Source organism: Protopterus annectens, chromosome 4.part0 (genome assembly GCF_019279795.1).
Source record: "Protopterus annectens isolate FY-2018-M chromosome 4.part0, PAN1.0, whole genome shotgun sequence".
In the NCBI taxonomy this organism is placed as follows: domain Eukaryota; kingdom Metazoa; phylum Chordata; order Ceratodontiformes; family Protopteridae; genus Protopterus; species Protopterus annectens.
This window is the reverse complement of record NC_056733.1, coordinates 785663651-785675892: the sequence shown is the minus strand read 5'-3', so window position 1 is coordinate 785675892 and position 12242 is coordinate 785663651.

Here is a 12242-nt window from a genome sequence, read left to right as displayed (position 1 = left end):
ACTAAGGAAGGGTGGCTGCTCTCACCTCACTGTTTGCAACATATCTGGAACCCTTAGCCCAAGAAATTAGACAGTCGAAGTTAACAGGGTATAAATGAAGCCAAATAAGATACAATATTGACTTATTTGCTGATGAGGTACTATTACACTTGACCAATCCCAAAACGACTTGGAGATACTTGTGAAGACTGGTAGAGAAGGGTGAAGGCTGCCAGCCTAGCTAGATAGAATTGTGCAGATAATTCTATCATTTGTAAATATGAGTGTAAACTACATGCTTGTTGTCTTAAATGTAAAGAAATAATGTTACATGTGGAACTAGAAATACATGTGACAACAGTGCACTCTACTGACCAAAGTAAAGCATGTGGTGATCCTTTGAAGTAGACAGTGGTGCCGAAAAGTCTAGATGAAGAAATTCTTTCTATTGTTTTAACCAAGAGTTAAATTGCTAGATTTAAACACGCAAATGTATTTTATTACTCTGTTCCTGACCAGCTGCAAGATAACAAAAGGGAGATGTTAAGAATGTAAATGCAGTTTATGTGTGGTCTGGGAACCCAGGGAAGTGTGAAATGATGTAATGTTTTATCAGAACTGCAGTTTCAATTTAAACAGAGAGAACCAGAGATTATTAAGCATTTTTGTCTTGATCATCCAACTCACAGCACTCTGACTTGCTCTATGTAAGTAAGTTATTTTAGAAGTGTGTTTTCTTTTAGGAATAAGTAGAATTTAGAATAACTAGAAATTAGAAAGATTAGACTAAGTATTTTTCTGTGATGTCAGAACTGTACTACTGATTTATTTTAAGTATTTCTGTGTGATCTCTGAACTCTTGAGTAGCACTGACTGTGTAGTAGAAAGTATTGTCTTGTGGTTTTATTTATGTATTATTAAATATTTTAAAACCTTTTAACTGGGACTGGCTTGTGTAGAAATAATTTAAGCTCTAGAGTACATTGCATATTTATAGAGTTTACTGTCCAGGTCACTCCAAATAAGCTTTGACTGATTAGTCACTTACCAATTGGATAATAATATTGCACAGTAATAATTGGACACCCTTTTAAGGGCCTTTGAGTAGCTGATAAATATTAGTGGGTGGTGGCAAGTGGTACTACCGTATAGTCTGGGTAAAAGGAGCACAGCTGGAGAACCTGTGCCAGCCTTCCCCAGAAGTGTCTGTGTGGTTGTATAACCTCTTCTCAAAGTGCATGCGTGTCAGCTACTTGGGCAGAGACACAAAGCATTGGTTGGACAGAGAGAGTGCTGGAGATATTAGCTTTCCCAGTTAGGCTGAGATCTGGACCCTGTAGCTGTGCCAGTGGAGAGTCTTATTGGGGACCTGGAGAGCAAGGGCGCGACCAGCCCCAGTCTAACTGTGATCTCTGTGTGCTCTTAAGGGAAATTGCACTTTACTGTGTGTATTTGTTATCCTTTTCTCATATATGAGATGCCCTCTCTGGTGTTAGTGGTAAGGATTGAGGCTCCTTGATTGCTGGGCCAGGGCACGAGCGTCACAATACTATTTGGAATATTGGGTAATTATAATAGGAGAGAGGGATAAAAAATAAATACAACAAAAAAATGAAGCAATAACAGTTAATTTTACACCTACGCAAGTACTGGTGCAAAACTACCCTTATCTCTGGAGACATTGTAAGATGAAGTATTTAGGAATATGGCTAATGAGTAAATCCCAAGCTGCAGTTAGGGAAATATTGAAGGAAACAGTGAATAACATAGTAATGAAGCTAAAACAATGTAGTATAATGTTTATAGATGGAAGATGCTAATCAAAACATATTCCTGCTTCCCCTAATTTTATATGTGGGGCAAGCATGCTTTTATACCCTAGATGAGGGTGTATGGCAACATATCAATAAGGAAATTAATACATTTATTTGGGATCGGAAGCGAGCAAGGACCAGCTGGGAAATATTACATCTCCCAACAGAACAAGGAGGAACAGCTCTACCTGATTTAAAGAGGTATTTCTAAGCCACACAAGCAAAAATGCTATATTTGCTTCAAGATGATCGTTACATAGCACAGTGGAAGGATATGTTGTTTAACAAAGGCCATCTCAAGCAGGGGACTGATGCAGTGAAATATAGGGCAGCAATTGGGAACCAAAAATGATGGGATCATTCAGAGGGGTGTATTAGGCAAGTTCTTATACAAATACTATATGAAAAGCAATTACAGAAATCGTAAAAACAAGTACTGTTGATAGGTTGAGTCATTAGACAGGTGAAAAATGGATGGTGGACCAGCATGACACTATATGAATGCAGAGAAATAAAAAAAATACATATACTGGGGACAAATACAGGGAATGAATGGATTGAAAGAGTGGGAGGATATATGTTAACAATTCGATTTGACTTGCAGAGAACAATTTTATACTATGGCCTGACATACTTGGGGAAGCAAGAATTACATTCCAAATGCCAGTGAGGCTTCATAAAATGTTTTATTAGGTAGATGAAGGGTGCTTAAGGTGTGGTGAAAGACAGAAAGGAGATGGGACCACATATTTTGGGAGTGTAGTACTCTATCTGAATTTAAAAAGGATTTATGTAACAACTTTACTAAAGGAAATTAGGGGGGGGGCAGAAGTTCTACTGGCAAAAGAGCTAATGTTTTTAAGCTTGTTTGAAGAAACAAATGTCAACAAATCTCAAGGCTTTAGTGGCATTGGTACTGATAGTTGCAAAAAAAGTAATTATTAGAAAATGAAAGACTAATGAGAAACCAACCATAGGGGAGTAGTAGCCATCATTAAGAAGATTAAAAGCAGTGAAAGAAAAGTCTTAAAAATGATGCAGAGCAAAAGTAAATACTTAAGGAATAAATGGGCAAAGTGGCCTGAAAACTGACTGAAATGGCGAGGATTATCATGATTTAAGGATTAAATTAAGAATACTCACAAAAAAGGGATAAGATACAAGAAGAAGCTAGAAGCCCGTTGATTGCATGCTTATACAGGGGCTTTGTAAATAGTTATTCCTTTAGGAAGATTATTCTGAAACAGATTTATAGTCAATTTCACTGGATAATTGTAATGAGAATTACGTATAATGGAGATGCTATGGCGGCACCAGTTATAACAATTCAATAAGTTAATTTTGTTAGTGCCTCTATTTAAATTACCACATACAGACCAAGGTAATATATATAATAGTCTCTATGTAAGAAATGGATGTAAGATAAACTATAGCCTAGTAACTGGTAGAAAAGTAATACTGCAACATGTGTATGGTCTGCATGCTAACTGACATTGTATGGTGATGAATAACATTAAATAAAATGGGTTGTAAACACTAAAAAAGAAGTACAACCCTAAAACAAAAATTAAAATAAAAAAATAAAAGATTTTGGTGAGCTGTACCATAGCCCTTCATAGGTTCATAGGTACTTATTAGGTTATTAATCTGCAAGAAGCTTAAGAAACCTAGCCGTACATTCCTATGATAGACTTAACCCTTATAGTCTACATATGAATAATCCAGAGATGGGCCAAAATAGGATGTGTTGGGACACTTACAAGTTTCAGTTATCCTTGAGGGACAGGGGTGTAAACAGGGGTGAATTTGTGGTTACCCATCCATTCGTCCAAAATTACATTGAATAGAATAAGAGAATTCTTTTTCTTTACGTGGAGTGAAGATGGTTCCATAGAAGCATTATTCTGTGTGATACAAACCTATCCCTCCAACATGGTCTACTTATTTTGCAAAAGATATTGAGATCCCTTAAGTGAATGTTTATGATACCATTGGACTAGCAAATATGTTTGACAGAACAGACTCTGTTGAAACTCTAAACACAAGACAGAGGTCACCTGCCAGTAGCCTGTATGATACTGATAAGAAGGACAAGGCTTTGAGACAGTCTGCTTTGTTTTTTTTTATTATTTAAGTCCTTAATTTTTTCAGTTAGAAAATGTAGTGGTTGACCTAGTTGTGACAATTGTTTGGACAGGTATATACTGAAATGGGCATTATACTCAGTGATCATCCTGATGAGTACCAAGTATAGTGTAGTAGAATAATTACACTCCTGGATCTGGACATAATACATTAAGATATTAGCTGTGTGATGAAAAATGACTACCTTACAATGGTGGCTATGTGTTGATAAAAGGACAGTTCATTGTTGACATAGGTTCACAGATCCCTAACAATGAAATCAGTTTTCAGGTGTGTTGTCAGTGTAACTATTACAAGGGGTTTAATGCTTTCCAAAGTATACAATTATACACTTCTTGGCATTTAGTTATAGTCTACGGTTTTGGCACCAGCTATTTATTTAGGATACGCCTTCCTGGAAGTTGATGGTGTCCACTGGGGAGTTTATGATTGCACCAAGTTTGTAGTCATCTGCAAAGTTGGTCAACCATAAACACTTAACATTAGCTTTGACCTCCAAGAAGTAAATGCCAAAGAGGAGTGGCCTAAGGAGCAAACCATGGGATACATCACTAGTGACAGGTCATCTGGAGAAGGTAGAGCTGCCCATCTTAACTTTCTTGGTTATATTTGTGAGCTAATTTGCTATTCAGTGAGTTACATGCAGACTGACATTTAACCAGCACATTTTATCTATGATACTTGAGTGTGGGATGATGTTGAATACCTTCTGGTGGCTGCCAAAAAGGCAATTACTAGGCAATGGAAATCAAAAATCTAAATTAACTGCATTTAAAGTGCCGAATATTGTAACAGAAATAAAAGAACTGAAGTGGGATCTTTGGAAAAAAGGTAGGAACAAATTAGATAAAACATGGAAATTGTGGGAACAATACATGCAGAATAATGTTTTGGAGCAGGAGTGAGGTTTAACAGAAGGCAGGAATTGATCAGTTTATGTAATGTTAGATTAACAATAATTATACAAAAGAATATATGTGATATATAATGTTTGCTACCAGGAATATGTCAATATGCTTTGTTTTCTTTTATATAAATGTATGTTTGTCTATGTCTTCAGTGATAATTCAATAAAGGTGTTAAAAAAGAAGTATAGAGAAAGTTTGAGGAGTAAATAGTAAACAGAGTTGTAAGTACAGTATGCGCAAAGACAGTGGGTTAAATAAAGATGTAGGGGTCGTCCTGTGTGGTTTGCGTATAGGTGGGAGTGGTATACATGGGGCACTTGTGTGCTTTTCGGTGGTTGTCTTTGCTGACATTTACAAATAGCATCTTTGTATAAGAATTGCTTGAGATTTTGCCTAAATTATTTACAGGAAGTTTAACAGAGTTTCTCACAGTGTAAATATTAGGGTACTGAACCTATTTTTAAACCCATGGAACATGTGAGAGAGTAGCTAAAATGTATTTATATGATTCAGCACTGCCTTATAAATGATTCTTTCAAATGTTTGGCTAATAGGCACAAGTATGATGTTGATCTAAAAACATGGGGTGCTTTTGATAAAGTTATTTCTGGAAGAGAACTATAAAGACATTTATAACAAACTTCAGGTGAAGCCCCATACCATATACTTGCTAGTTATATGTCTCTATCTATGTCCCAGAATAAGCATACCACATACTTGAATGTACTGGAGTCACTCACTAGTCAGACCAACATCATATTAATGGGTGATTTCAAGTATCCCACCATAAACTGGATACATACAACCACTAACATACAGACTCAAAGATTCCTGGATTTTGTCAATGCAAACACCTTAGAACAATTAGTCTGCATGCCTACTAGGGGTGAAAATATAATGGATCTGATACTCACAAATATGATGGAATGTTGCATCCCCCTAGTGTAATGTCATCAGTGGTCAGGTCAGATCCCAAAGCAGTCACCCTTGAAATAAATATAAAGCCTAAACTCCCAGTAAACCCCAGAAACTTTAACAAATTTTCCAAGGCTAACTACCTGCTATTAAGTATTGGCATAGCTAAATTCCAAGCCCCCACACACACACACACACACACACAAATACAGAGAACACTTTGGCCTATGTGGAAGTGTTTAAGGAAATGTTGTACAAGCATGTAAATGACTGCATAGAAACAGCAGTACCAAACCAAAATAAACTTAGTACAAATTTCAAAAACAAGCCCCCTTGGTTGGCCCACTGCATAAAAGGTTGTACAACAAAAGCAATACAATCCTGTCCAAAACCAGGAAAGGTTTTGCCTAACAGACAAAAAAGCTCCCTCATCAGTCTCAACAAGCAGCTCAGGGGACTAATCAAGCCCACCAAAGCCAACTTTGAAACAAAAATAGCCTGCCAGGCTAAAGATAACCATAAAGCAGTTTTCAGTTATGTATACAATCACAAGGGGAACACCCAACAGTCTGCTGAATTTATAGTAAATGAAATTCTCTGTACTGAACAAGAGGATATTGCAAAACTGATGGTCAATAAATTTAGCTCCAGTTTCACCCCTCATCAGCCCCAGTTATCCCCTAGGAAATACCCTCTACTATTTCTCCCCTATCACTAAAGAACAGGTCCTTACTACATTCTCCAAAACTAAAAACACTGCATCAGTGGGTCCTGATAATATCTCTGATGCCTTTAAATAGTTTGAAACATGACTTGTCAAGCCCACTAGAATCTCTGTGCAACCACAGTTTTCAGACAGGCTTCATTCCTAGTGGACAGAAGACTGCAACAGTCATCTTTCTACATAAAGGTGGGCCATCAATAGACCCAGGGAACTACGGACCCATAAGTTTGACTAGTCTTATACACAAGGCTGTGGAAAGAATTATCATGGGCCTGATAAACAAGGACATAGGAAACCTTCAAACACTTGACCCATCCCAGTTTGATTTTGTTAAGGGCAGGTCAAGCCCACTAAACTGGGTCTATATCATTTAAGTGAATACTTACTTTGTCGAATCCCTATTCATTGAGCCTATATTGTCGAAACCTGTCATCACTGAACATCCATTTCATCGAACTTTTTCACAGGGAAAAACAGTTGTTGGCCATTATCAAGAATTTGCCCTCTTCCCCACTGTAGTGCTATCTCGGAAATGGTATATTTAGTTGGGTGGGGGCTGTGGGGGGCAAAGGCCCTACTTGAGTGGGTAGAATTTAGTGATGGGTGCTAGGTTGGCCTGCCATTACTTTTCCCTGTGAAAAAGTTTGATGAAGTGTCTGATTAAGAGAAGCTTTGATAATGTGGGTTCGAGAAATAGTGTTTCAACAAAGTAAGTATTCGCTGAAGTGCTATCGACCCCTACTAAACCTGGTGGACATCTTCCAGAAGGTCATTAGAGCCATGAAAGAGGGAAAAATGGTGCATACTGTCTTCTTCAATATGGCAAAGGCATCTGACTCAATAGTTTACTATCAGAACCTGGAAATGCACTCAGTTGAGTGACGGACCATTGAAATCAGGTTTTCAGGAGGCTAAACATCAAACCTTACTGTACAGAAGCCTGAATATTGATGTCAGAACAGCACATGCAGTCAATGGGCATATTGTCAAAACAGTGAATATCAAACCCTTAACATTACCTTGGTTCGAGATGGGGGCTGAAAAATGTTTTAATTTTCACTATTCTGGTACAACAACATGATGACGCATCCGGGTGCATTTCCAGGTTTTCATAGTAAACAGACTCAGTACCTCATACAGGTATTATAGACAAACTCACAAACTTAGGCATAAATCCCTATGTCACCTGTTGGATAGCCAAATGGCCATAGGATACATGTAGTTAGGATGGGGGAATACACCTGCACCAATAAACTTGTTACTAGTGATGTCATACAGGGCTCAATATGGGGACCTCTCCTGTTTGGAATATACTTCTCTAAAGTCAAAGCAAATGTAGAGGGCCTTTGGATGACAAATATGCTGACGAGTGGAAGCTGGGTGCAATCACTGAATCCCCAAAAGATGTAGATATCCTCCAGCTTGGTCTGGCACAGACAACTAACTGGTGCCAGAGCCTTAGCCTAAAACCCAATGCAAAAGAAATGCATAATTATTACCTTCAAGAAGAACACCACCCCTGCAAATTACAACACTGATAACATTCCCCACAAGAGTTGATCCAGTGGTAAATGTCTTGAAAACTAAGGTTGACAGTAACCTGAACTTTGATCATCATGTGTCCATGATGGTGAGAAAATTCTTATACATGTCACAACTTGTAAGTAAGGGCATGGCATCCAGATCAAATGAGATCATAGCCCAATATACTCAACCCTAATTAGACCAATAATCGAGTACAATCCACCTTCGGCATGTAACTGACCAGGCATTTCAGCAGCTGAAGTAGCCACAGAGGTTCCTCATTAAAAGAATACAGGATGGAAATAACCTGCATTCTGCAGGCCATGTTGCAGTACTCAGTCTCCAACAGACTTCTGAGGGGTGATCTATACCTTACCTATAAGGCATTCTCTGATCCAGCCCTGATGGATCTACTATAGATTCGTAAAACAAACAGCAATATAATTTCTTGATCTAAGGCTCTAAACCTCATCTGTGACATAAACAAAACATGTTAGAGGGACAGGTACATGTCTCAGAGATTAACCCCCTCTCTGGAACAGACTCCCCATTCATGTAAAGAAGAGCTCTTCTCTGAGGCTTTTCGAATGTAATTTAGACTACTGGATGGGAAATCACAAATTCACCCCTGGCTTTTCATCTGTATCCCTTATGGATATAAGCTTGTAGATGTCCTAAAGCAGAGGTATATACCAAAACCGTTCTAGTCCATGGGCATTGATAAATGGGAAAACTGGGCAGGAGTGGTTAGGATTAAAAAGGCTCTAGGGCTATTAGCCTAGTAAATTCCTATGATCCTATGAAGGTTGTGACAATTTTTATTGTTAGCGAGTGTTTATAAATATGTGCTAGATATCTAACAATTATGGTGGTAGCCATTTTAAGGAGGTATTGGTGTAATGACCTAAGCTGGGGGCTACTGACAGTGTGAAGCTTTTTTTAGAAGTTTCCTGTTTTTGTAGAGGCCACTATAAAATGAAAGGGAAATCTTTTAAAAATGAAATTAAGATCCCATTATAGAAGTTATGAGCTTCTAGTGTAGTTTACAGTGAAGTATACACTTCATGAATATCTTCACCACAGGTCGAAAGGCTAACCTAGATCTGTCAATAAGTAAGCAGTCAGCATGGCATAGGAAGTATTCCTTTGAGAAAAACAACAATCCTTTGCCTAGTAAAAGTGAAAAATAGTCAACAACATTTAGAAGTTCAGCCTGAAGCAACACTGATCACTTTTTGTCACACCAATGGGACATTCTCTTCCATTCAAACAAATAAGATTATCTAGATCATTGCAAAAACCTGGAATAAGAAAATAATTGCCTATTCCTAATCAAGACATTAGTTTCCAAACCATAAAATGAAGTATAATGAAAGCCGGATGTCAGTCTGATCCTTTCTGCTGGAGAAGAACGTTATGTCAAAAGGGAAATTGAGTGAAAAGTTCGATCATCTTCATTAGATGAAATTGGTAAGGTCATCTTGGTCAGTAAGGAATGATGGGAGTCCATCCACAAATGCTTTCCCATTTTTACACATGAGGTAGGAGGGGTCACTTCATAAGCAGCAATCATCTAGAGCCAATGTTCACACTCCGGGTGGCTAGCCATCTGAACCTTTTTTCCTAGTCCTGATCTTAGAAAGACCTTTGGAATTAGGAGGTTCAAATGAAATGCCTGGACTGCAAAACCTTCTGGTACCTGATCCAAAAGTCAGAGATTTCAGCATTCTGTTCAGAAGTGAAAAGGTCTTGATACAGAATTAGTCACTTACTTAATTGTCAACTCCTTAAACTTCTGTGGAAAGATTTGTAACTCATGGCTTACATAAACTATTAACCTTTCATTATTTGCTAGCACATTACTTTGCCTGGCAAATGTACTGTCAGCAACTGAAGGTCCATGGATGACATCAGATCTCACAGTTGCATGGCCAGCCTGCAAAGATGGTACAACCCGATGCTACTTTGTTTGTGTATGCATCACATGACAATTGAATTGATGGTGGTTTTCTGTAAGACTCCTTTGCAAAGTCAAAATGTAATTCTTATCACCAGGAACATTGTTAATGTCTCATTCAAGTCAATGTACAAGTCCACCTGGGTAGGGGACAGTGGCCTCAGGACTGTGGAAAACTACAAATGAATACCTCAAGTATGTCAAGACATCTTAATCTTCAGTGGGAGTACAACTGCTTGTCGCTGACAAGTAGACTGATGCTCAGAATGCTGAACCTGAACGATCCCTGCCATCCTGAAATGCTGGCTAGATTTGTAGAAGAGTGAGAAGGTAAATGCTGGGTGTCCTTAAGTTTGTATGATCTAATAGTTAGTACATGTATATAGTGTTTAAGGGTGTGGGGGCTTGCCATGCCAGGTGGTGATGGCTGATTATCCTTCTGCAAAAAAAAAATTTTTTTTGTATGTGTGTGTTTTGCAACCTTGGAGAATGTTATTGTTTTAACTAGTGACTTCCAAACATTTTAGATAATTATTTGTGTGCAAATTAAAGGAGATACAATTATTCATGGTGTCTCCATCATCAGAGACATCATCAGAGACTGGTCTAGGACCTGTGGCTTGAGTAGAAACTGGGTGACTTCACCACTCTGCCGTGAAACTGATTCACTAATGAAGGTATCAGTGGAAATTCAATATTTTGAGAGTCCTGAGAACAATTTCAGAGATTTCTGAGATAATATTAGAATTTTCTATGTGAAATGTGGCATGCTATATTTATGGCCTCCTAATGAAGGTGCAACTACTTAAAGAGTTACCCTCATACGTGTGGTGATAACAAAACATTTCAAATACTAGACTGCAAACAATAGTTGCAGTTACAAAAATCACTAAAAAAAACACACACCTGTACCTTGCTACTTATATATACCAAATACATATCTCAAAGAGATATCACAAGCTCTGTCTTTAAATACAAGACCCAGTATCACACATTACTAATTGCACACAAAAGTAGTGACCACTGGTGTGTCAGACATAAGCCTGGCATCCATATTTAAGTTTTATAATTGACCTAAAAATGAATGTTTCAGTTTTGCAATGGTTTACTTATTCATACAGTATGTAAATTAATTCTGTAATTGTTACTATTCTTTGATATGCTATACAACCTTGTTAACTTTATCTTTCAAAATATTATTTTATGTATATATGCACAAAAACATACACACACACACACACACACACACACACACACACACACACACACACACACACACACACAAACACACCAAAGGAGTTAACATATTTTTCTGTATTATATTATGTGTTGTAATCAATGTTTTGGCACTATCTTGAGTTGTGACTAAAAATAGATTTTTGGTCCATTTTATTTTCCCAGTTACCAATTAAATATGTAAAACATATAACTATCATATGACCTAGCAGTTCTATAATGTACTGGCCAAGAGAGAGTGTAGGAGCACACCACACAGCACCACACTAAAACAAGGATACCACACTGAGTCAAGAAAATGTTTTGCAAGACAGTGTCACACACACTTGCTGGAAAAACTTCCATCAGCCACACCAGACCACAGTCACATAGACAAGGTGTCCTTCTGTGTCACAAATATCCTGGATTCAGGAACGGACTTGATGCAATGGGAGGATAAACTGAAGGGTAGGATGAAGTGGCCAGCAGTCAGTTTTTCTATCTATGGGGAGGATGTTGGGCTTACCTTGGCCTCTGCAAGTTCTGGCAAAGACCAGACAGCTTGCAGGCTTTGAGCTTTTGAAAGAGTGAGTATCTAATGTCCATGATGCTGGCATCATTGTATATCATTTTCCCTAGGCTAGATATTCTGACTGGCTAGCCACAGCATGATGGTTCTAGCTTCCAGCCACCTCTCTCTAACTTGGTCCTTGCTAACTGGCCCTAAGACTGAGTAGCCACAAGACTTTGTCTCTGAGAAACTGGGAAACCCCACACAGTGAAGGAGTAACATATCTAAGCGCTGTCCAGAAGGGAGGAACTCTGACGTTCCCAGAAGAGAGTGTAGCAGACCTGGGAAGAAGCCAGAGGTCAGTGATGATTAAGCGGGAGATAATGATTTAGAGATACTTTTCTCCGTGAATGAAACTGAAATGATCTGTTTCCACGGATCATAAAGCAGAAGGAGTCTAGAAATGGAATTTCATCAGTTGATGAACAGAATGAGCTTATACTGAGAGGTCGTCCAAATAACAGTAATTATAAATCCCCTTTACTCTGAG